General features: G+C 41.0%; 1 protein-coding gene across 2 annotated transcripts in view; it reads right to left on the bottom strand.

Annotated features, from left to right (window-relative positions):
- Positions 1–26,264, bottom strand: part of LOC126059035 (cytochrome P450 7B1) — a 212,432-nt gene that overhangs the window by 90,649 nt on the left and 95,519 nt on the right. The window lies entirely within an intron of this gene.

The raw sequence follows: 26,264 nt of genomic DNA, 5'->3' as shown, positions 1-26,264 counted from the left end.
TTGTCCTATAGGGTTGCTATGAGTTGGAATCGACTCGATGGCAATGTGTTTTGGTTTTAATAATACTCAACTTTTGTTCGTTATGCTTTCAGCTCTTTTAGCCAGTAGAAAACTCATTTCCTAACTCAATGAGAGCCACGTGACACTAACATAAAACAAAAAAAACCCAAACCCATTGCTTTTGAGTTGGTTCTGACCCATAGTGAACCTATAGGATGGAGTAGAATTGCCCCACAGGGTTGCCAAGGCTGTAATATTTCTGGAAGCAGACTGACAGTACAGAGGTTTGCAGATAAAAACCAGTATTTGTAATACTTTCTTTTTCTAATTCTAAAATATGTCTCAACATTACATATTATTTAAAATAAAACCAACCAATTGATGTCATCATACCTCTCATTTTTATGACACAACATTCTATTTAAAAAGTAACAAACCCATATGTTGTGTATTTGGGGGGGAAATAGAGGTACCTTATTCACAACGTACTTTCAAGTCAATAAACTCTAAGACCTTGTAAGCTCTAATTCCCTTTTTCTGGATTTGCTTTGAAAATGTTGATTTTAAAAACACCAATTTATGTATTATTCTTGCCCAAATTTGAAGAAATAATCCGCATTTTCAACCGTATACGTATAGTTGACTCATGGCGATTACATAGGTTATAGAGCATAGATTATAGAGTAGAACTGTTCCATAGTGTCTTCTTGGCTGTAATCTTTATGAAAGCATTTTGCCAGGCCTATCTTCCCTGGAGCCACTGGGTGAGTTTGAACTTCCAACTTTTGGGTTAGCAATTGATCGCAAATTGCTTGTGTTATCCAACCCCCCCCCCCAAAACAAATCCATTGCTATCGAGTTGGTTCCGACTCATAGCAACCCCATACGGTTTCCAAGGCTGTAAATCTCTATGGAAGCAGGCTGTCACATCTTTCTTCCACAGACCCAATGATGGTTTTGAACTACCAACCTTTTGGTTAGCAGTTGGTTGCTTTAACCACTGTGCCAACAGGTGTGTGTGTGTATATATATATATATATATTATATATATATGTATATATATATAATCTGCTCCAGGAGAGAAAAGACCTGACGATCTGTTCCCATAAAGACTGCAGCCTAGGAAACCCTATGGGGCAGTTCTACTCTGCCCTATACGATTACTATGAGTTGGAATGAACTTGATGGCACAAAATAACAACATATACATGTAAGAAAAGTTAGGAAAGGTGTGCATCAAGGTTGTATCCTATCACCATGCTTATTCAATTTGTATGCTGAGCAAATAATTCAAGAAGCTGGACTTTATGAAGAAGAACATGGCATCAGGATTGGAGGACGATTCATTAACAACCATGTTATACAGATGACACAACCCTGCTTACTGAAAGTGAAGAAAACTTGAAGCACTTACTGATAAAGATCAAAGACTACAGCCTTCAGTATGGATTACACCTCAACATAAAGAAAACAATCCTCCCAACTGGATCAATAAACATCATAAGTGGAGAAAAGATTGAAGTTGTCAGGAATTTCGTTTTACTTGGATCTGCAATCAACACCCATGGAAGTGGCAGTCAAGAATCAAACAACATATTGCATTGGGCAAATTTGCTGCAGAAGACTTCTTTTAAAGTGTTAAAAAGCAAAGATGTCAGTTTAAGGACTAACGTGCACCTGACCCAAGCCATGGTGTTTTCAATTGCCTCATGTGCATATGAAAGCTGGGCAATGAATAAGGAATACTGAAGAAGAATTGATGCCTTTGAATTATGGCGTTGATGAAGGAACACTGAATATACTATGGACTGCCAAAAGAAAGAATAAATCTGTCTTGGAGGAGTATAGCCAGGATGCTCCTTAGAAGTGAAGATGGTGAGGCCTTGTCCCACATACTTTGGACATGTTATCAAGAGGGATCAGTGCCTGAAGAAAGACATTGTCTTAGTTATCTAGTGCTACTATAACAGAAATACCACAAGCGGATGGTTTTTACAAAGAGAAATTTATTCTCTCACAGTCTAGTAGGTTACAAGTCCAAATTCAGAGTGTCAGCTCCAGGGGGAAGGCTTTCTCTCTCTGCTCTGGAGGAAGATTCCTTGTCATTAATCTCCCCCTGGTCGAGGAGCTTCTCAGAAGCAGGGACCCCGTGTCCAAATGACATGTTCTGCTCCAGGTACTTTCTGGTGGTATGAGGTCCCCAACTCTCTGCTTGCTTCCCTTTCCTTTTATCTCTTGAGAGATAAAAGGTGGTGCAGGCCACATCCCAGGGAAACTCCCTTTACACTGCATCAGGGAGGTGACCTGAGTAATGTGGTGTTACAACCCCACCCTAATCTTCTTAACATAAAATTATAATCACAAAATGGAGGACAACCACAGAATACTTGGAATCATGGCCTAACCAAGGTGACACATATTTTTGGGAAGACACAATTCAATCCATGACAGACATCATGCTTGGTAAAGTAGAGGGTCAGTGAAAAAGAGGAAGACCCTCAACGAGACGGATTGATACAGTTGATGCAACAATGGGCTTAAGCTTAACAACAATCATAAGAATGGCGCAGGACTGGGCAGTGCTTTGTTCAGTTGTACATAGGGTCGCTTTGAGTGGGAGCTGACTCGATGGCACTGAACAACAACATATATACACCATCATGCATAGTATAGGGTCCATTCAGGCAATGTCCAACTGCATACACATCCATGGCTCCATAAGGGCGCAACAGGGTTCAGAAATCCTGATTGGAGAATGGGACGTAGGAGACGTAACCAGTTGTAGGGAACACAACAGCTCCCCACACACAACAGGTGTATCACATGTCTCTTGTATACAAAGCAAATGTGCTGCCAGGTGTATAATGGTACAGTACATATATAACTTCTAACACGCTGCATATGTCTTGATAGTCACAATAAATGCCTATGTTACTGGCTTATGTATGAACTATACTCTCTATCATTATTATAATGTGAACTTTCCCTACTTCCATATAACGATGTATGCTTTGACTTGTAGGCAGCAGAGTTCAATCTTGTGTATCAGGCATCTCTTGAGCATTGTACTATTATCTCTCTGCTTAATTTTCTTTCAGAAATATTACCTTGAAGTGCATCATGGCTCCCAAACGCAGCAAAACCAGTGCTAGCAACAGCAGCAGCATCCCATATAGCTTTGCTAAGTATACAATATGGTGTTCCCACAGCGTCCAAAGTCCAAATCGCAAAAGTCCTATTTCACAGAATGTATTGCAGACGTTAGGGGGCACATGACTTTTTATATATACATACATGCATACGTCTAGAGAGAGAGAGAGAGAGGGTGAGCAAGTGAGATGTGGTTGAAAAAAATATTTGAGATTTGTTCTACAAAAAAAAAAAAATACATAAAATTGTCATACAAAATTTTTGAAAATTGAAGGAACTTTGCAAGGCAGGCTTATGCTTTCCTTTCCTCACTGTGGGACATGGATACAAGTATCCCCAGGCATTCACTTTCTGCCAGGACATTTTCTGGTTTCAACATGCATATAAGCAATTAGTTTTAGGCCTTCCAGTAAAAACTGTAGCCTGTACTTGTGGAATGAAAGAATCGCACGTGTACCCCGGTGCACAGAATTCACCACGTTCCCTCTTCCCAGCTTTATGAACAACTCAGTGCTATATGGGTTGGGTTCAGTGCTATAGCTGCTTTGGAACGGACAGCTCTTGAGCTAGACCTTTCTGGGGTCGGGATGGAGGCAGTTTAACAACAATGGTGAGGAGAGTCATATAAACGGTTTAAGTATCATTTAAACATTCTACAACAATACCCATGCCACTGCTTTTGAGTCGATTCCCACTCATAGCGACCCTATAGGACAGAGTAGAACTGCCCCATAGAGTTTCCAAGGAGCACCTGGCGGATTCGAACTGCCAACCTTTTGGTTAGCAGCCGTAGCACTTAACCACTACGCCACCAGGGTTTCCATACCCATAGCTTCTAAAAAGCTTCAAAAAGTGTAAATTAACAGTAACATTTATCAAAGTTGCATGCTTTAAAAAGGACGGATTTCCTTGGTTTATCAGCCGATTTGCAACAATTAAACAGATACTGTAATATAGTTTTAGGGACGTTTAGCTGTCTTAGTAACCACAGCAGAAAATGCCTTAGGTTTTCCAAAACCTCTGAAATAAAAGACAGGAGAAGCCAAACGGATATCCACCACCTCCTACCTTAACTCTTGCCCACTGTCAAAGGATACAGACTGCATATGCATTCAACACCCACATAAACAGGCACCAACACAAATAAACAGTTATGATGGCAAATGGGGGGGGCACTTAGGGGTGGCATGCGGATGACCTCCAAAAGCCTTTTCAGCTCTAGATGTAGTAGCTTATTTCTGCTCCTCAGTCCATCACAAGTGCCTGAGATGTAGTAGGTGTATGAAAGAATATATTCAATGAAATGGTAATGACACAGAAAGTACCTCCCACTTCGCTGGTGGCCTGAGGAACTAACAAGTCTGCTTCTAGCTCAACAGTCATGGACCGAATGGAGTATTAAGCCTGTAAAGTCCTAGAGCTTGCCCAGCCTAAACTATCCCCCGACCCTTCCGGTTTACAGAGTAGCTGAGTGACTACAGCAGTAAGGGGCCAAGCCAGAGCAAGCACTGGCCTCTTATCTCTCAGGTTGGGCACCTTGCCCAACCATGGCTCCTTGAAGACTTAATGGGACAATGTGCTATACTTTCTGGCATACCTCAATGTATTTATTCTGGAAGGTGCAGATATCCGGGTTCTATCTCAAGGGATTGCCATCAGTTTGCATTAACTGAGTGTCTTCTGTGAGTAAAACAGTATCAGCAAAAACAAACAAAAACTCACAAATGCAGTGAAGAGAAAGGATCACAAAAGGGACTACTCAATGCACTGACAATAGGAAATTATAAACATGTTCATCATCAGGTGTAATGGAATCAGATCCTCATGAGGGCTGACCAGAGGCATTTCCTGAATGTGGAAACAATTGCCAGCCACAAATTCTTTCATCCATCCATCCATCCATCCATCCATCCATCCATCCATCCATCCATCCATCCATCCATCCATCCATCCATCCATCCACCCACCCACCCATCCATCTATTGTTTATCTTTCTGTTTATCTATGTAATTCCCTGACAATATGTTTGATTGTTTCCAGACTTCTGGGGATGTTATTTGCCAACTTGTCTACAAACCAATATATACATGACGTGCTACAGCTTACAAAGGGCTGCCCTCCATTGTCATTGCTGCTGTTGTTAGTTGTTGTCAAGTTGGCTCTGATTCATGATGACCTTATGTATAACAGAAAGAAATGTGGCCTGGTCCTGTGTCATCTTTGTGTCATCAGTATGTTTGAGTCCATTGTTTGACTATTGTATCAATCCATCTCATCGAGGGTTTCCCTCATTTTCACTGACCCTATACTTTACCAAACGTGATGTTCTTTTCTAGCTGTTGGTCTTTTCTGATGATGTGTCCAAAGTAAGCAAGGTAAAATTTTGCTATCTTTGCTTCAAGAAACATTCTGGTTATATTTCTTCAAAGACAGATCCTCCTTTGTTAGGAGTTATATCTCTCCCCACCAAGAAAAGACTCATTTGGTAAGTAGGATATTTAATCTTTGTTTTGCACTACTCTGCAAAGCTCAACCTGCTTTTTTGACTGAGGACATTCTGCCCTTTGACATGCACCATGTTTCACTTTGACATGAACATTTTAACAACCTAACAATTTGACTAATACAACCTCAAGTGATACCGTACCTGTGCAAAGAAATGATGGGTTAACATAATGGGCTGGTCTGCATGGACTCTAAATTGGCTGTTTCTCCAGCACTGTCCTGGGAAGAAAAAAACTGGATTTGAGAAACACTTGTGTTTCTATTACAGGAGAGGCATGTCTCTGTTTGAAGATAACAGTCTTCACCTCTACCTACCCAAAGTAACCCCAAGACTATCTACCCTCTTTTGCTCCTGATTCCATTCTCATCTGTCTTTGGAAGATGAGTGTGACCTCCAAGTTGCCTTGATATCAGTAGGACATTACCTGATCAGGGTATGAAACTATTTATGTCTCTCGAAAGGTCTAACACCAATTGTTAATAAACACATGACATTCTCATTTACCTGTCTTTTGTGAGACTGTCAGTGTGGGTCAGTGCATGAGTGTCTGGTCAATCTGTACTCACCAACAAACACAGGTATTTACACTGCAGAGCTGAGATTCAGCCCACAGAGCACATGGATGGACGCAGGACGGAACTCTGGTCTGCCAGAAGCCTCCTAGGACACCGGTAGTTCAGCCCTGTAACCTAGCATCAGGGCCTGTCTACATTCAGGAAAAGGGATGAGAATCAAGATCAGCCTAAAGCTGATTCCTATGACGCGGAGGTCAGACATACTTCCACTCTCCAACTTTTTCAGCATGTCTGACACCAGCCACACCCCCACCGCGCCCCATGCTCTCCACTTCTCTGCTGGGTTGAATAATCTATTTCAATAGCCACAAAGAACTCACAGACCATACTCATGATTATGTGGTTTATAAAGGAAGTAACAAGCTACAATTCAGGATCAGGAACAACCTGGATGTAACAGGATACTTAAGTCGGGAGACAAGACACAGTTTATCGATCAGTACAACTTCCAACCAGGACAGCTCTCAGCTCCTTCTTGGCCATGCCTGAATGCAGGTTGGCACATCAACAGATGGCCCTTCTCTTGGCCATGCAAGCCAACAACCCTTCTCTTGGACTCTGTCCTGCTCCGACAAGTGTTACAGCTCTTTAGCTCTGCTGGTAAGTGCCGGGAGGCACCCCACTCTGCCAGCAAGCCTCCTGCCCAAAGGCACTCAGTTCTCTCTTGCTCCTTGGGCCGGCAAACCCACCGTAATTGTCAGCCGCTCATACTGTTGCCACCATTTCTCTGCCACTGGGCTATGCTGTGGTTGCTGCATTTCTTGCTTGTCACGCTGTCTTCAGTGTTACAGCTCTGTATCTCCTGGGTCTAGGATGTTCTCAATGCAAGGACCCTGGGATCAACAGTCACACTCCACTCTAGGCTCTTCTTGATGGTAGCAAGGTTCCCCTCAACCTCTGTGAGATTGGCCCTTGTATTCAATTTCAAGGCATGCCCCCGCCCCAGCCAGACCAAAAACTGACCAATCCCCTTGGTAGACCACAATCACTCAGTTTGTATACTAACTGACCAATTCCTCCAAGGTCACTTTACCCAATAGGATTACAAACTCTATTTGCATAGTATACCTACCAATTCCTTGCAAGACTGTGGCCCTGCCAATCATTTTTGGCAGAATTATAAACCCAAGGCCAGAAAGCCCATATATAAGAGAAGCCCACTGTACTGCAAGCCCCTCTAAGGACAACAAAAAATGGCCAAGACATTTTGCAAAGTGTCTTAGTGGCACAGAGGGAGAAGAAGCCTGACCACAGCGGACTGAGGATCACAGTTAGAATTGTATAAGGGGGAAAATAAACTCAAGCTGGTCTTCAACAACTTTCTCTGACTTTATCACACTGCCTACAGCTTTGAAGACAGCAGAAGACGAACAAAGTCTCTGGAAGCTATTCCCACACCCTGTGCTATAATTATCTGTAGTTTTCATGACAGCAGGGTCCCAGATTATTTTTTCATTGCCTCTGTCTACTCAGTACCAAGCACCGAGTCTGGTATTCGATAAATACTTGAATGAATGAATGAGGTTCCAGAATTCTTCCAATCTGTTCTCGAGCCACAGATGACTCTTTCAGGGGCTAATGCAGACCTTTCCCAGTTTACTAGAGTGAGAAATACTTTTCCATTTTCACATTTTCAGAAAATCATATTTAGATTCAAACTGTTCAGACCCAGACTCCTCAGAGACTGAAGAGTCAGATCAGGGCTAGGTTGTGCCAAGTTTCGCAGCATTGAGACCACCTGCTTCTTTGCTCTCAGGGCAATGACCATGTGGTCTCATTTGCAATCATCATTCTCCAAAGGAAGCCCTTTATGGCCATTTACCAAGAGAGATGAGTTCAGAAATGGTGGGCCTGACCATGGCTAAACGGAGGCAACTGAGTGTCAAGAGCTTGTGCATGTGTGCACATATATATGTGTGTGTGCATGTGTGCCGGGAAGGAGGGAGCAGTGCAGCTTGAACTTGCAGAGGGAAGACGCCCTTTTACCCGGAACAGCAAACTCAGCACCCCACCGCTGCCTGGCGTCAATACTCAAGTGATGCCAAACCTTGGGGATGGTATTTAAATGAGTCTGTTCTCTACCTTTTAAAACAAAAACAGCTTAAGCAGGTGCTTAAAGTTATGGGTGGGCTGGAGGTGGGGTACGAAATGATTATAAAAATACATATGGAATGGGTTAACAATGAAGTTGTATGAATGAAAAATATATATGGAATGGGTTAACTTAGAATATATATTTCAAGAGGGTTTAATAAAGCAAATATTTTATTAAGAAAAATGTCACACACAGATCCAAAACCAAAACCAAACCCACTGCCACTGAGTTGATTCTGACTCATAGCGACCCTATAGGACAGAGTAGAACTGCCCCATAGAGTTTCCAAGGAGCGCCTGGTGGATTCGAACTGCCGTCCCTTCGGTTAGCAGCCGTAACACTTAGCCGCTACGCCACCAGGGTATGTACACATATATGTTTGTCTGCGTTTGTGCATACATTATATATACACACACACACATACATAAATACAGACACACACATAAAATGCCTGATTGTCTCCAAAGCAGTTTGACTAACTGATTTGATCCTCCTAGCAACCCGGTGAAAAAGACAGAAATCTTCTTGTTTTAAGAAGAGAAAATTAAGGTCTGAAGTCCAGATGGCTAGTCAGTAGTGACTAGATGATAACTCAAGTCTCTTAATTCCCAGACCAGGGTGTCTATTCAGCTCATCTGTCCTGAGTGGGTGTGAAGGCTTGAGAGACAAAATCCTCATCCATTCTATTTCAAAAGAGCAACTAAAAAGACAGGGAAAAGTGAGGCAATGTGTTCAGACTATTACGTTCCTAAACTCATCGGATGCTTTAACTATGGAATATCTCACGAATATGAAGACCCCCTTTAACTGCTTCATTCCTGCCCCAAATTTATAAGAAAAAATAAAAATTTAAGACCGAACCTTTTGTAGTGCGAGGTCATTAGAAAATATCATCTGCAATCAACTTTTAATTATATTCTCAGGATCAAACATTTGAAACCTTATTGTTATTAAGCTGACATAGCTTCTAACACTGCTTTTTCATTTGTATGCCAGCTCCTTTATATTTACTCCTACTTCTTTTTTTATATTCAGCTATGGGAGAAAAATCCTCAACTCCTCCCTTGCTCTAGATAAGGGGAAATGGGGGAGCTTTGTTACATTTAATGTTATGGATAACATCGGGAAGAATGGAAATTCCAGAGCACTTAACTGTGCTCATGAGGAACCTTTACATAGATCAAGAGGCAGTCATTCAAACAAAAGAAGGGCATATTGTGTGGTTTAAAATCAGGACAGGTGTGAGTCAGGGGTGTATCCTTTCACCATACCTATTCAATCTGTACACAAATAACTCAAGAACCTGGACGACAGGAAGAAGAACAGGACATCAGGATTGGAGGAAGACTCATTAACAACCTGTGTTATGCGGATGACACAACTCTCTTGTTGAAAGTGAAGAGGGCTTGAAGCAGTTACTGATGAAGATCAAAGACCACAGCCTTCAGTATGATTACACCTCGATGTAAAGAAAACAAAAATCGTCACGACTGGACCAATAAGCCACATCGTGATAAACAGAGAAAAGATCGAAGTTGTCAAGGATTTCATTTTACTTGGATCCGCAATCAATGCCCATGGAAGCAGCAGTCAAGAATTCAAAAGATGCGTTGCATTGAGCAAATCTGCAGCAAAAGATCTCTTTAAAGTTTGAAAAGCAAAGGTGTCACCTGAAGACTAAGGTATGCCTGACTCAGGCCATGATGTTTTCAACTGCCTCATATGCATGCGAACGCTGAATGATGAATACGGAAGACTGAAGAAGAACTGACGCCTTTGAATTGTGGTGTTGTCGAAAAATGTTGAATATACCATGGCCTGCCAAAAGAAAAAATAAATCTGTCTTGGAAGAAGTAAAACCAGAATCCTCCTTAGAAGCAAGGATGGTGAGACTATACCTCAAATACTTTGGATATGTAATCAGGAGGGACCAATCCCTAGAGAAGGACATCATGTTTGGTCATGTAGAGGGTCAGCGAAAAATAGGAAGACCCTCAACAGAACGCACTGACACAGTGGCTGCAACAATGGGCTCAAGCATAACAACGATTGCAAGGATGGTGCAGGACCGGGCAGTGTTTCGTTCTGTTGTGCATAGGGTCACTGTGAGTCGGAACTGACTCGAAGGCACCTAACAACAACAACAACAGTACCTTGAAGGGCAATGCCGTTTACTCTCTGATTGGGTCACTGAGAAGCTGTGGAGCTGGGGTGAAAAATGAGAACGGTACTACCAGTTGTCGCAGAGTCAATCCTGACTCACGTGTTTTGGAGTAGAACTGTGCTCCACAGGGTTTTCAATGATTGAGTTTTTGGAAGTAGATCACCAGGACTTCCTTTCTAGTTCTTCGTCTGGAAGCTCCCCTAAAACCCGTTCAGCATCATAGCAATACGCAAGCCTCCACTGACAGAGTGGTGGTAGCTACAAATGAGGTGCATTGGCCAGGAATCAAACCTGGGTCTCCTGCACGGAAGGTGAGAATTCTACCCCTGAGCCACCAGTATCCTATAGTATGCTTCTAAAAACAAACAAACAAAAAAACTCCAGTTGCCACTGAGTCAATTCTGAGCCCTCGTGTGCAGAGTAGAAGTGTACTTCATAAGGTTTTCAAGGCTGTGACCTTTTGGAAACAGATCACTAGGCCGCTCTTCTGAGGTGCCTCTGCGTGGATTCGAACTGCCCACCTTTAGGTTAGTTGTCGGGGTTTAACCAACTGTACCGCCCAGGGACTCCAGAATGCTACTAGGCCCGCACAGTTCAACATGTGGAGTACAGACTGTGTGTGCCCATCCACAATGAGATGCAGAAATCAGGAGGAAGTACTTAGCAGCTCTTACAGAATAATTTTACGTCCGTTGAGCATAATAAAAAAATTTTTTTCCATTGTTTTTCATTTTACTTTTCTAGTAATAATTTTTACAGTTTTTTTTTCAGAAATATTGATCTACAATAAATTGGGAGAAAAAGATAAAAGCACTGGTCCCCACCACAGATCGTTTGGGAAGCACTGTGCTAGGCAACTTCCCCAGGCCTTCTGAGCCAGGCTGAGTTTGGAAGAATGTAAGGGCTTCCTATGCCTCAATGGGAGAACAACTACTTTTTCTATTATCCACTGTCCTCAGACTACCTTCCGTGTACGGGGGAAATGAGGGGCTGATTATACAGAAACGAATCAAGTCTAACGTCAGTAAGGTGTATGGTAAGATATTTAAGCAAAGCTCAAGGGCCCCCACAGTGATTTACAAGAAGCCCCATCCTAAACCTGAAATTTACAAAACATGAACTCTTCATTTATACGCTGCTGAGCCAAAACCCGTCGCGCCGAGCGAGGGATGGCTGTCGCTGCCACCATGTTGCTCTTTGGTAGCTGAGGTGACATGAGCAGGTGGTTGCAGTTCAGTTTGTCATTTATAAACCACTCGGTGAAAACACACACACACTAAGCCACTTGTTTGGCGGTCTCAGAAGAGGGGCGAAGGACTGACCGGACACGAGGCGTAATTACCCTCTCACCCGAGAAGGATGTCCCTGCAGGTTAGGGGTGATGTACATCAGTAGGTCAGATTGAAAAACGCCAGCCCAGCTGCTGCCTAGGTGGGGAGCGGCTGAGGGATAAAGACGACTTTCATTTCCGGTTTACTTCTTTCACCAGCACGAACGTGGCTTAAGAAAATTAGTAATAGGGTTTCCTGAACTCCACTATCCTTAATCCCTGATTTCTTCAAAATGCCAATGGCGTTGCAGATTGCTAAATCTAGGTTATTTTATGGAAGTGTTTTAAGTTCATAACCTTTTGAAAGTGGCACTATTTTTAAAAAACAAAGTAAAATATAATGGTAAACTCTTTCTCTCGCTCTCTTTTTTAAACAACAGATCTAATGAAATTATATTTGATCACCATGACATTTTGTATGCATATTGTTTGTCGGTAGACAACGGATGTGTTAGCAAAACCCTGAACAGCCTGTTTGCAGTTCTCTTGTTTTTTTTTAAGGAATTTCTGACAAAGCTGACTCCCTCTAGTGGCCAAAGTAATACCTGTAAATTCACTGAAAAAAGGTTAACAAAAAAAGGGTTTTCCTTTGTAGTCTGTTTTTAAAAGAAAAAAAAAATTTTTTTGTCTTCTTTTGGGGGGGTTGCGTGTAGAATTTCTTTTTGGAGCATTTGAAATGAGGCAATTATATTCAAATAAAAGAAAATGCAAAATGTAGGTTTTATACTTATCTAAATGTGTGCGGTAAACGTTATATTTAGTTTACTTGATTAGACACTAAATCATTCTTTTGACTTTGTAATAACAAAAATCCAGACCAAAGAAGGCCTAGTACCAAACTTATTAACAGACCATGGCTATTCTTTACCAATACTAGCTCCCATCAGTTAGATGGCTGAATTTGCACAGATTATTTCCAGAGCAGGCATCAGGTCGTTAAACAGGATCGTTATAATCTGATGCCTGTGAACAGGGCTTTATTTAAAATAACAAACCATTAACCTTTATAGCAAAATTACAGATTTCTAAATATTAGAACTAAAAGCTCTGGTTAAATGAGATAATACACACGCAAACACTATAAACCACAAAGCAAAAAAAGAAAAAGAAGTCAAAAGTTATAATTTTTACCATCTAATCTTCAGACCTTCCATTACAGATAAAAAGAAAAGAAAAAAACCTTGAGAACCTCCTGACTTGCAGAAGAGGGATAAGACGCCGGGTCCCCTGACTCTCACTCTTTTGAACTACATGTGACTGAAGAGAAACAGTCCTGGTGTCAGCATTCATCCTTTACATTTGCATAAAGTACTTATAAAGTATTTAGACTGATTCTCACATGGACAAGTCTCATTCTTTTAGGTAGATCACTGACATCCTTTTATATCTGTCCGCTATGTAAGCACTTCCAAACATTTGTTAACTAAAGCAACAGGCTCCTAGGGACTTCCTTTTATGGAATGAAAATGAGAAATTAATAATGGATAATAATAATATATGCAGATTTCAGATCCTAATACTCTCCTAGTTATTGTGGACTTAATAATGAATGTCATAATTTCTTCTGTATCTCTGGAATTTGGTGAAGTATGAATGATGCCAAATTAATAAAGGTGCTTTCAAAATTGTGGCAAATAAAAAAAAAAAAAAAACACACAAATTCTTCTTTTAGTTAGCCAAAGTTAAATCATATGGGAAATAAAAAAAAAAAAAAGATTTTTATCTACTGCTTTTCTTTCCTGGAGAATGACGTTGGATAAACAGAAGGAGACAGGTGATTCTGCTAGAGAATGAATGAAAATAGAAGAAAATCACAAATTCTCTCCATAAATGTGTACTGAGTAGCAGGTTCTATGTCTGATGCTGGCAAATGCATTACAGTGACCTCCTGAGAGTTTTAGCATTTGATCTGGACTACAATTAAAATCTTGCTACAATCATAGCTGTGAAGTATGATACACAAATATAGTAATGGGTTGCTATTATGCATTGAATTGTGTCCCCCAAAAGCTATACTGAAGTCCTAACCCTTGGGCTGGTGAATGGGACCTTGTCTGGGGAAATACGGTTTTTGATTGCAGACGCTATCAGTTAAATGGAGCCCTGGTGGCACAGTGGTTAAGAGCTACAGTTGCTAAACAAAAGGTCAGTAGTTTGAATGCGCCAGGTGCTCCTTCGAAACCCCATGGGGCAGTTCTACTGTGTCCTATAGGGTCGCTGTGAGTTAGAATTGACTTAGTGGCAATAGGTTTGGTTTTTTTAATCAGTTAAATTAACAAAGTCATATACCAGAGTAGGGTGGGTCCTAATCCTAATCCCTTCTGGGTGGCATTTTATAAAAGAGAAGGACTGACACGGCAGTACAGTCACGTTAGGGCAGACAGATGCCATGTGACAATGAAGGCAGATGTATCTATAAGCAGCACAGGAACACCAAGGATTGCCTACAGCCACCAGAAACCGGGAGAGAGGCATGCAGCAGCTCCTCTCTGAAAATCCTTGGAAAGAATCGATCACTCTGAGATTCTGTCTTGGTCTTCTAGCCTCCAGCACTACGAGAAAATTAACTTCTGTTCTTTAAAGGCACCTACTTTGTGGTGTTTTGTTATGGCAGCCCTAACAAACCCAGGCACTGGCCAATTCATAAAGCAGGCCAAACACATTCTGAATCACTGAATTTTCTCATGACAAGCGCCCTTTGTCAATGCAGCTGGATTGTAAATTCTGAGAGAACAAGGATTGTGTCTATCTTGTTCACTTCTGTATGCCCAGCACCTAGGATGGTGTCAGGCGCAGAGCAGGTGTTCATTAGGTGTATGTTGAATTTGAACTCTGGATTAGAGCTCACAGAGTTGACCTGGAGGAAGAAGGATTGAAGGAATGAATGAGGAAGAGTGTTTAAGGACTCTGGGCTGTTTTAGTGTCTTGTCCAGGAGGTACGTGGCCTCTGTAAACAGGACGCTGCCTAACCCATCACTGCTGCCACATTTGCCAATACTTGTCCAGATGGTGTAGCATCCCCCAACTCTCCTCTAAACTCCAAGGTAGTGGATGAAAAATGAAGAGGTCTTAACCGCTGAAAGAAATGTCAAAAAAGCAGACAGTAGACACCAACATCACCTCTTCAGAGTGAATACAAGTAAACAAAAATTGCAGAACAGTTTGCGCTATTCACTTTTTATCCCTTAAAGGCTGACTAAGGACAAGACAGGGCTAGCTTAGACCAGATGTTTTCCCGCACTGGACTTATTGCTTGTGACAATATTTTTGGAAATCAAGATTAGAATCACCTCGCCCTATGTCCTGGTGTCAAACAGCATGTTCAACTCAGACAATAAAAAGTGCAGAAAACATCATAAAAAATTCCACCAGTTTTTCAATGTTCACGCTTTTGATTTTTTTTTCTTTTTTAAATCCGAACACATTATGGGTGATAGAAGCTTCTTTTTACTGTCAGAGAGATCAAAGAGAGGTTGAGAAGGAATCATCAGCAGATGCTGCCCAGTGACAAACCTGAGAGAACCAGACAGCGGGGCCAGATGTTGGAGTGACCTTTGGTCTGCAGAGTGCATTGGCATGGTGTTGATTTAGATGGTTGTTGGCAGAAGCTTTAGATCCAGCAGGAGGAAGAAAAAAAAAAAAAAAACTAAACTATGGAATTCTTTCCTACTCTTCCCCATCACTCGAAAACCCAAAACCACTGGTCAGTCTTGCTGACGGCTGTCAAAGAAGTTGAATTCCCTACACAGCCCTGCCAGTCGCCATCTCATCAGAAGGGAGTGAGCTGAGTGAACAAGAACATCTCCAGGCTGTGCCATTTTGCATCCCGCTCAACTTTCAACAGCTGTTTCTTGAGTGACTACAGACACAAAATAATTACATGAAAAGAACAACATACTCAGTATGTGGGGCCACATTCACGTTTATTACATAGTCATTGGTATACCAGTGTTTACCATCAAGTCGTCTCCGACTCATGGCGTCCCCATGTGTGTTAGAGTAGAACTGTGCTCCATAGAGTTTTCAGTGGCTGATTTTGGAAATAAACTATCAGGCCTTTCTTCTGAGAAGCCTCTGGGTGGACTTGAACCTCCACTCTTTTGGTTAGCAGCCAAGTGTGTTAACCATTTGCACCACCCAAGGACTCCGAGTCATTCATAGGGGATATAAATAAGAAATATGCTGCGATTTTGCAAAATGGAATGATCTGTCAATAGGTCTAAAGAGTGCCCAAAGGAATTCCTTTAATGGAACTTGAACTATGAACTCTGAACGTAGAATGAAAAGTTCTTTTTTTTTTAAATCAAGCAGAACTACTGAAATCAGTGCTACAGACACATAAAAACAGAATACATAACGGCATGTTATATTTTTAAAGACTCCTACAGTGGTTAAGAGCTACAGTGAGCTACGGCTGCCAACCAAAAGGTCATCAGTTTGAATCCACCAGCTACTCCTTGGAAATCTTATAAGGCAGTTGTACTTTGTCCTATAGGGTCACTATCAGTCAGAATCAACTTGATGGCAGCGGGTTTTTTTTTTAATCACATTATATGATTATTACCATCATTCACTTAACAGTGAATTTAAAAAATTTCTCTAGTGACTCAAATTTTCCTATTACCATAAACATTCATAAATAAAGCAAAAGATCTCCAATCTTAGATTCTGACAGAATTTTTAATCTTAGCCATCGTGCAATGTTAAAACAAATACAGAATGCAAGTAGAGGCTTGCTTTATAATATTAGACATGATGGAAAACCACATAGCTCTTCTGACGCTTTTGGACATTTTGTCACTTTACCTGGAGAAATATACACTGCTTATTCTGAATTGTTGCTGATGTCCAGCACTTGTCAAAACCTCTATCTGTCAAGGCCTTCACCAAGAGTTGCAAAATGACAGACCAGGATGTTTGAGTAGATGGAGCCTCAGGAAAAACAGAACAGATAGAAAATTCATAACTCTAAACTACATCAAAGTGACTTCTGTCAACGTCATGTCAAAAGAACTGTTCATTTTAAGAGGTTTTTTTTTTTTTAATTATATAAACACTTTTTTTGAGTATGAGCTAAGCGTAATGAAAAATTTTCTTGGTGTACAGTATGATCATCCAAATGCTCCAAAAATATACTTTAGATCATCCAGGAATAAGAAAAATTCTAATAGTAGATACTGTCTGCCAGTTAAAACCAATGACATTCAAGAGAGATGTATGAAGATACTATCAGCTTAAAATAGGACAAACCATCTGGCTATAAAGGAACAAAAGTGTATTTTTTGCATATTTTTTGGACACATTGAATTTCTACAACTGGATTAGTGTTTTATTTGTCCATAATCAGTTTTAATCCTTTTTTTTTTTGCTCAGAGTGACAATTATAAAACACTAATTCAGTGTTATTTTCCTAAACGAGTTTCCTAAAATATCTGGCGTTATTTTAACTTTTAAAAGGCACTGGAAAACCTTCATAATACATAATTCCCGTAAGTCATTGCTTGCAGAAGGAAGTAAAAAATAAATGGCTTATGCTATGCGGTGCTGCATACGCAGACCCCTCGTAATCGCATTCAAAGAGTCATTCGCCGAATGAAATACGAGTTGCATAAATCTGGAAATGACCACTCTCCTGTTTTAATTCCCAGCACCTTCTACTGAGGATGTCTGGCACCTGGTGCTAGAACCCAGGCAACTTGATTCCCACTGATCATATGTCACTGAAATAAACAATATAAGTGACCCTGTGAAGTAAAGACCATGGACTATGCCGTGAGTGTGTATATATACAAAGCAGACAGGAGTGAAAAGGGCACGTGATACACCATCCCCTGAGACAGACACACGTGTGCACACATGCACACACACACACCCCCACACACACACTGCACAGAAAAATGCATGCACGCACACAGGAGCACACATGTGCACACACGCATGCATGCACAACTGCATATGCCTATGCATTCGCAAACGTGCATGCAGAATGTACACATATGCACGTGTACATGTGTGTGCAAGCACATACGCCTACACACATATGCACGCATATACACATGTGCACGCATATACACATGTGCATGCGCGTACACACACGCACACAGCCGCACAGACACCTGAGTGAGGAACCAAACGTGCTACTTCCACAGTGACTGCAGAATCGCTTACACTGTCGATCACTCGCCCTACTTCATTTACCTTTCCTTTAGCTGAGATTTAGCTATTTTACATCAGTCCTCTCTAACAATCACCCTTATAGGGACCATCTACCATTCTGACAACAGCGGCCACTGATTCCGCTCAAGCGTCCAGGGGCACAAAAGATCTATTGTCTGTAACAGGAAAAGTTTGCCTACTCTAGAAAGACAAAAGATCTCACAAAATAATTACCACTTCTACTTCTGAGAGAAGCAGCTTGCCTTCCAAGGATCCTGCTGCATTTTCTACATACGCATGGGAACCAGTGTCCGTTAATACAAACGTCGGACAGGATTGCCGTTTCTTATGATAGACAGAGCTCAATATATCTTGTGTCCTACTTACGAAAAGATGTTTATTACCTGTAAGTGTACAGAGGTGTGGGCTTCGCAGCAGCCGTGATTGGTAATAAGCCTCTTTTTCTCATTTACATTGATAGCAAGCATTAGTGAAGATATATGCATTTCATTTCATGGTTCAGAAGAACAAAGTCTCTGTATATGTGATAGCAGTGGGTGGTTAATGAAATGGTCCGACAAACATAAGCTAATACATAGTCATACCAGAATGTGAACGGGAGCACCTGTTCCTGCTTCGCAGACTTACAGTTCTTAAGGAAAAGTCACCATTCTCTAGAATTGAAGCTGCTACTATTCAGACTTCGATATGCTCCCTGGAAATTGTAGTCACTTCTGTTGTTGTTGTTGTTGCAATCACTAAAGGGTGGCTATTTTAATGATATCAAATCTCTTTTGCTTGTGTCCTAAGAGTAATGAAAACTTCACACATGCATGAAGCTCCAGTAATTATTTTAAACTGCCTTCTGTTGTCCCCCTGAGGAACACGGTGGTATTTGTTTGATGCAGTTTAATTAGTGTCAGGGTAATTAATGCTATGCTATCTACATGAGATCAAAACCCTTTCTTTGTAACACTCTGGTAACTAAGAACGAAGAAAAGGAAGCGGGTTGAAAACGTGGTGGCCTGGTGTTAACCTGGGTTCACGACTGAACTGAATTGTTCACATCTTGCTCCATGCCTCACCCAAACAGCGATTTGGGTCCCTCCCAGGACGAGATCAGACCTGCAATGCATTGGAACCACACCACCAAGGCATGAACCCAGTGGCTGCTATGGAATCAAATTCTATTTTTTTATGGGTATAATCAAATTAACTAAAACACTCGTGGCCACAAGACACCTTTTTGCTATAGTTTACTCCTTTCATAACAAAACAGTAAACTTTTGTTCTGACAGAGAACTAGAGTCCCTTATAAGCAAGGTGTGATATTACCATGTGCTGATAGATTTTTTTTTCATATAAAAGAATCATTTGGTTTAACGAATGAGTGTGATTCTGCCTAAATGCCTGAATAAAATCTGCATTTAATTGTAGGTATAGCTAGTCTCTCTATTTGCCAATAGTGCTAAGAGAGGAAAAACAGAGACTAGCCAGGAGAGAAGTCAAATACACAAAAATTCCAGACACACACATAACGCGCATGACCATAAATCCTTTTTAACTGTTTCTTTGTAATAAGCAACGGCAGTATAAATCTTCCAACACACAACCGCGAGCTGATCACAGGCTTAAGGAAATAGCTCCAGTTATCTTGACTGGATAAATTATTATATCCTGGAGGTTATTCCAGTATCTAATAAAGCGCCTGTGGCTAACAAACAAAAATAAAAAGATCAACCATTTTCTTTATTTTATAACAGATGAAATTACAGGCTTCATGGGATAGACACAATGGCTTTGAATTTATTTTCACTCTCAAAAATGCACCAGGCAATGTTCATTTTGGAACAAGACCAGTGCTTTAACACAATGATGATAACCAGCATTAGACTGATAATATTTTTTATGGGAAGGGGAGGCTTATTTTCTCATATCTAAAAAAATAAGCATGACTGGTTTAAAGTCAAACCAAATGGATTCAGGCCATGATGTCAATATACTAAATATGAAAATAACCTTTGCAGCACACAAGAAATGCACATAGAAGAATGCTCCCAGAGAGTACAAAAGCTAAGTCCACGGTAGTTATGAAATTGTGTCGGTATCCATCAGCAGGTGAAATTAAGGCTAATGCCATAAAAGGAAATTTCACTAGCTCTCATAGTGGCATATCACAGTCTAAGAGGGTCTATAGTAAATGTGTCTTGTTGAGGTCATTCATTACTGAATACCTACTGGGATCAGCTGACTAGCAAAATATGTTTTTTCACATCTTCAGTTCAGCTTCCTGCAACTTAGTTGTTTATCAATTAAAGTGATAAATACGAGTGACTCTGATAACACAAGAAAACACAGTATGTAGTGAAGTAACCTCCAGTAACCCTGCCATAAGAACTGTGTGCAAAGTTCAACAACTGTGAAGGAACTATTAAAGAGGACGCACAAACAAGTGACCTTGACTGACAAGCGCACTTCATTCCAGCAATAAACAGCAGTGGCGCTGATAACTGTTCATTGGCGCAGAGAGTAATTACCTATCTGTCAGCGTTGCTGGTGTGTGCGAAATAGTATAAATGAAACATACATAATGTACGGTAATAATATCGGGCATGCAGAACCTAATGCATTATCATCATTCTCAGGACCCAGGTTTATGTGGCTGCCACCACTGAGTAAATGCCTTCTAGCCATGATAATTTCATTCTAATCTCTGTTCCATATTATAATTTTCATAGCTAAAAGATACTGAGGAGCAATACGTTTCAATCAAGGGCTAAATAGAACACGACCTGCAACTGGGTGCTTTATACACCTATATATTTTTTTCTTTCAAAAAATCCAGTCAATTTATGAAGAGACTGGAAAAAGCTGTAAATTTATGGGTGACAAACCCTGTCTGTACCAATGTCATCATGTCTGGAGATGGGCTGGAAGGGGTTTATGGAAAGGGGCAGGGCTTTGTCTCCCATCTCTTCCCACAATGCAAAATTCCATTTCTTCTAGATGCTTCTATTCTGTTCCAAAACATACAGTAAGAATGTATTTTTCAAACAAAACAAAAGGTAGCTCCCATTTGGAAGGAGAAAAATAATTATCTAGCTTCTAAGAAAAATTATCTTGATTTGCTTGAATCGATTAACTATGTAACACAAACAGAATGACCTCCTGCACCATGATACTCTGCTGTTCTTATAAAACTATCCATCTCTTACATGCTTGCTTGCCTTTTTTTTTTTTTCTTAGTGCAAATACAGTTTGATGATACCTTTAAATCAGATTTAAGAGCATACAAAAGAGACCAGGAAAATAGAAGTAGCACCTAGGGCCTCATGACAAGCCCCCGTCCTGAGGATGAAACATTAGAAACTCTCACCGTTAACATGGTGAGCAGGAGAAAGCAGCGCATGCCAAGCTAAATAATAGGGACAGCTGCTGGCCACCCAGCTCTGTCATTCAGAAAGGGAAGAGAGTAGATGAATACTTGGAAAACAAATTGGTGCATTTGATTGCTTTAATCTAGTTTTCCTATCTTTATAGCAAGACAACACATTCTGGAAGCTTAGAGTAGATTGAGCTTGTAGTTTATGCAATAGTCCACTTTAAAAAAAAACAAAGCATTTTAATTCATTGCCCAATGTCACATTCCAACAGTCATAAATATGAGTGATTTTAACTATGGGAGGGCCTCATGTCAGCCTTTAGCTTTTTATTTGCTGGTTTTCAAAGTGGTTTTCTAAAATGAGTATTGTGGATGATAAATGATTTACCCCCGCAGAAGTCTAAGTGAAGTCTAGCCAGAAGTCTAGATAGTCTAAGCAAAGTCTAGATAGGAGTCTAGATAGAAGATTGGGCAAACCATGGAGAGCCAGTTTTCCTTCGGTGTTATCATTTCATTTTTTGCACTTTACTTTCTACATTCTTAGGGGAGAAACCAATCAGAAAACTTACTTGGTACTAAAGTTGTTAGGGATATGATATGTTAGCTCTCAAAGAAGAGCTTTTATTTGAAACAAGAGGCAAGGTAGAGATAACCCTTAAAATGCAAAAAATAAAAAAATTTTTTTTTGAGTTCCTTAAATCATGACATTAAGTCTCTTCTACTAAAAAAAAAAAAAAAAATTTTTTTTTTTTTTTCTTACTCGTAGATAAGCCCAATTGGTTGTATGACTAGCCCAAGACAGAAAGGATTTTACACAACTTCCGGTAACTCAATCAGACATGGTCCTGCAGGGTACCCAATCGAAAGGCAGGCGTTCCTGGATAGAGTTCAGCTTCTAACTGAAAGTCTGGAGGTTTGAGTCAACCCAAAGGCATCTCAGAAGCCTGGCAATCTACTTCCAAAAAATCAGCCATTGAAAACCCTAGGGAGCACGGGTCTACTCTGATACACATAGGGCTGCCATGAGTTAGAATCAATTCCGCCCCAGCCGGCTGGTACTGGTATCAAAAGGTAATATCTGGTAGATGAATAATAACATCTATAAATTCTACAGGTTCATCTTATCATCTCAATGGGTTCCCCTCATTTGATTCCTATAATACTGTTTACCTGAGTAAGTTAAGTCTTTCTTGCCATACACCATTTATATGTGTTTTACATGCAGGTTTAGGGATACCAGTATATATTAGAACATTGACAGAAAATTAAAAAAAAAAAAGTTCGATGTTTCATCAATTCTAAGACCCACAGCAAGTTTTCGTATCTTAACCTCTTTGAAATGGCCTCTTATTTATGTATCTTGCAGCCCTGTCATTGGGTGCGTAAATATTTAATATGGTTATGTCTTCCTGATCAATTGTCCCTTTTATCATTATATAGTGTCCTTCTTTATCCTTTGTGGTGGATTTAAGTCTAAAGTCTATTTTGTCAGAAATTAATATTGCTACTCCTCTTCTTTTTTGCTTATTGTTTGCTTGATATACTTTTTTCCATCCTTTGAGTTTTAGTTTGTTTGTGTCTCTAAGTCTAAGGCGTGCCTCTTGTAGGCAGCATATAGATGGATCGTGTTTCTTTATCCAGTCTGTGACTCTCTGTCTCTTTATTGGTGCATTTAGTCCATTTACATTCAGGGTAATTATAGATAAATAAGTTCTTAGTGCTGTCATTTTGATGCCTTTTTATGTGTGTTGTTGACAATTTCATTTTTCCACATACTTTTTTGTGCTGAGGCGTTTTTCTTAGTAAATTCTGAGATCCTCATTTTCATAGTGCTTGACTTTATGTTAGTTGAGGCATTACGTTTTTCTTGGTTTTTATCTTGAGTTATAGAGTTGTTATACCTTTTTGTGGTTACCTTATTATTTACCCCTATTTTTCTAAGTAAAAACCTAACTTGTATTGTTCTATATCGCCTTGTATCACTCTCCATATGGCAGTTCAATGCCTCCTGTATTTAGTCCCTCTTTTTGATTATTGTGATCTTTTACCTATTGACTTCCATGATTCCCTGTTATGTGTATTTTTTTTTTAATTAATCTTAATTTGTTTGTTTTTGTGATTTCCCTATTTGAGTTGATATCAGGACGATCTGTTTTGTGACCTTGTGTTGTGCTGATATCTGATATTATTGGTTCTCTGACCAAACAATATCCTTTAGTATTTCTTGTAGCTTTGGTTTGGTTTTTGCAAATTCTCTAAACTTGTGTTTGTCTGTAAATATCTTAATTTCGCCTTCATATTTCAGAGAGAGTTTTGCTGGATATATGATCCTTGGCTGGCAGTTTTTCTCCTTCAGTGTTCTGTATATATCGTCCCATTCCCTTCTTGCCTGCATGGTTTCTGCTGAGTAGTCAGAACATATTCTTATTGATTCTCCCTTGAAGGAAACCTTTCTTTTCTCCCTGGCTGCTTTTAAAATTTTCTGTTTATCTTTGGTTTTGGTGAGTTTGATGATAATATGTCTTGGTGTTTTTCTTTTTGTATCAATCTTAAATGGGGTTCGATGAGCATCTTGGATAGCTATCCTTTCGTCTTTCATGATGTCAGGGAAGTTTTCTGTCAGGAGTTCTTCAACTATTTTCTCTGTGTTTTCTGTCCCCCCTCCCTGTTCTGGGACTCCAATCACCCGCAGGTTATCCTTCTTGATAGAGTCCCACATAATTCTTAGGGTTTCTTCATTTTTTTTAATTCTTTTATCTGATTTTTTTTCAGCTATGTTGGTGTTGATTCCCTGGTCCTCCAGATGTCCCAGTCTGCATTCTAATTGCTCGAGTCTGCTCCTCTGACTTCCTAGTGTGTTGTCTAATTCTGTTATTTTATTGTTAATCTTTTGGATTTCTACATGTCGTCTCTCTATGGATTCTTGCAACTTATTAATTTTTCCACTATGTTCTTGAATAATCTTTTTGAGTTCTTCAACAGTTTTATCAGTGTGTTCCTTGGCTTTTTCTGCAGATATCCTAATTTCATTTGTGATATCATTAAGCATTCTGTAAATTAGTTTTTTATATTCTGTATCTGATAATTCCAAGATTGTATCTTCATTTGGGAAAGATTTTGATTCTTTTGTTTGGGGGGTTGGAGAAGCTGTCACGGTCTGCTTTTTAAGTGGTTTGATATGGATTGTTGTCTCCGAGCCATCACTGGGAAACTAGTTTTTCCAGAAAATCCGCTAAAAAAAAAACTGCAGTCAGATCCCTATCAGAGTTCTCCCTCTGGCTCAGGCTATTCAGATGTTAATGAAGCCGCCTGGGGAGGGTGGGGGAGGGAACAGAGAGATAGGAGAGTAGCACCTCAGAATATAGCCAGAGTTGCTTGTCTTGCCTGGAATGACTATTATATCTGAGATTCCCGCGGGTGCGTCGCCTATGTGTGCTGGCTGTGTGGAGATTGCCCCCGGGGGCTCTGGCCCGCTGGAGTCACGGTCAGATCCTCCGCTTCCAGTCCCACGCCCAGCGTCAAGGCTCCCCTACTGGGACGGTGCACTCTCGACTCCAAAATCAGTCGCTGCCTCCCGGGGACTTCTCGTCCCTCCAGCCACGTGGCCGTGCCGCCCCCGAGAACCAGTTGGGCCTCCTCCCGGGGTTAGTTCAGATGGGTGGAGTAGCTCCCCGTGCTTGTGCCGTGACCGAGTGTCCCGGCTGGGACGCCGTTCTCCCCGCTCCAATACCAGTCGCTGCCTCCCGGGGACTTCTCCTACTGGCTGCGTCCCACGCCGCCCGCGCGACCCAGCTGGTCCCCTTCCCGGGGTTAGTTCAGGGGGGTGGAGCAACTCTCCGTGTTTATGGCGTACCTGCGTCCAGTCCAAATCCCTGCGGGACGGTTCCCCGGCTCGGATGCTGCTCTTTCTGCTCCAAGATCAGTCACTGCCTCCCGGGGACTTCTCCTACCAGCTGCGTCCCACGCCGCCCGTGGAACCGGCTGGTCCCCCTCCCAGGGTTAGTTCAGGGGGGTGGAGCAGGTCTCTGTGCTTGTGCCGTACCTGACTGGTATGCTGGCTCCAGGCTCTGGAAACAATCGCTGCTTCCCCGTATTAGTTCGTTCTCCGTCTCTAAATCTGTGTTTGTTGTTCAGGGTTCGTAGATTGTTATGTATGTGATCGATTCACTTGTTTTTCCGTGTCTTTGTTGTAAGAGGGATCCGAGGTAGCGTCTGCCTAGTCCGCCATCTTGGCTCCCTGAAATGGCCTCTTATAAGTCTCTTCCTGCCAGGTGAGAGCTTGGACACCTTCAATAAGATTAAGAGTACTCCAGCATCAAAGCATCTTAGACTTAATTCTTTTTTTTTATTTTTATTGAACTTCAGATGAAGCTTTACAGAACAAACTTGTTTCTCATCAAACAGTACACACATTGTTGTATGACATTGATTAACAACTCACGACATGTCAACACTCTCCCTTCTCAACCTTGGGCTCCCTATTACCAGCTGTCCTATTCCCTCCTACCTTCCAGTCCCTGCCCCAGGGCTGGTGTGCCCCTTTAGTCTTGTTTTGTTCCATGGGCCTGTTCAATCTTTGGCTGAAGGGTAAACCTCATACAGAGCTGCAAGGGTGTCCCGGAGCCATACCCTCAGGGTTTCTCCAGCCTCTGTTAGGCCAACAAGTTCAGTCTTTCTTTTTAAGTTAGAATTTTGTTCTACATTTTTCTCTAGCTCTGTCTGGGACCCTCTATTGTAATCCCTGTCAGAGCAGTCAGTGGTGGTAGCCAGGCACCATCTCGTTTTACTGGATTCAGACTGGTGGAAGCCGTGGTAGATGTGGTCCATTGGCCCTTGGACTAATCTTTCTCTTGTACCTTTAGTTTTCTTCATTCTTCCTTGCTCCCGAAGGGGTGAGAGCAGGGGA

Source organism: Elephas maximus, chromosome 15 (genome assembly GCF_024166365.1).
Source record: "Elephas maximus indicus isolate mEleMax1 chromosome 15, mEleMax1 primary haplotype, whole genome shotgun sequence".
NCBI classification, from domain to species: domain Eukaryota; kingdom Metazoa; phylum Chordata; class Mammalia; order Proboscidea; family Elephantidae; genus Elephas; species Elephas maximus.
This window is presented reverse-complemented; position numbering and strand designations above follow the sequence as displayed.